The sequence below is a fragment of the Otolemur garnettii genome, unplaced genomic scaffold (assembly GCF_000181295.1).
Source record: "Otolemur garnettii isolate 467f Iridium unplaced genomic scaffold, OtoGar3 scaffold00029, whole genome shotgun sequence".
Lineage (NCBI taxonomy): Eukaryota > Metazoa > Chordata > Mammalia > Primates > Galagidae > Otolemur > Otolemur garnettii.
In genome coordinates, this window is record NW_003852424.1 from 13050320 (window position 1) to 13051172 (window position 853).

An 853-nucleotide genomic window follows, 5' to 3' on the forward strand; every position below is an offset into this window, starting at 1 on the left:
CTACCAAAATCTGTGGGATACTGCAAAAGCAGTTCTGAGAGGAAAATTTATCACTTTAGATGCCTACATTTGAAAAACAGAAAGAGAGCACATCAACAAACTCACAAGCCATCTTACGGAATTTTCTTCTGCTGGCTTTAGGCTTCGAACAATCTAAGAAGAAGAAAAGAAACATCCAAAATTAAATCAGAAATCAATGAAATTGAAAACAAAAAAATCATTCAGAAAATTAATGAAACAAGGAGGGTTTTTTTGAAAAAATAAATAAAATAGATAAACCTTTGGCCAGACTAACTAGAAATAGAAAAGTAAAATCTCTAGTAACCTCAATCAGAAATGATAAAGGGGAAATAACAACTGATGCCACAGACATACAAGAGATCATCTCTGAATACTACCAGAAACCCTATGCCCAGAAAGTTGACACTGTGAAGGAAATGGATCAATATTTGGAATCACACCCTCTCCCTAGACTAAGCCAGGTGAACAGACCAATTTCAAGCACTGAGATTAAAGAAACAATAAAAAAATCTTCCAACAAAAAAATGCCCTGCTCCAAATGGCTTCACACCAGAATTCTATTAAACCTTCAAGGAAGAGCTTATTCCGTACTGCAGAAATTATTCCAAAAAATTGAGGAGGAAGAAATATTCCCCAACACGTTCTACAAAGCAAACATCACCCTGATACCAAAGCTAGGAAAAGACCCAACTAAAAAGAAGAATTTCAGACCAATTTCACTAATGAATATAGATGCAAAAATTCTCAACAAAATCCTAGCCGATAGATTACAGCTTATCATCAAAAAAGTCATACATCATGATCAAGTAGGTTTCATCCCAGGGATGCAAGG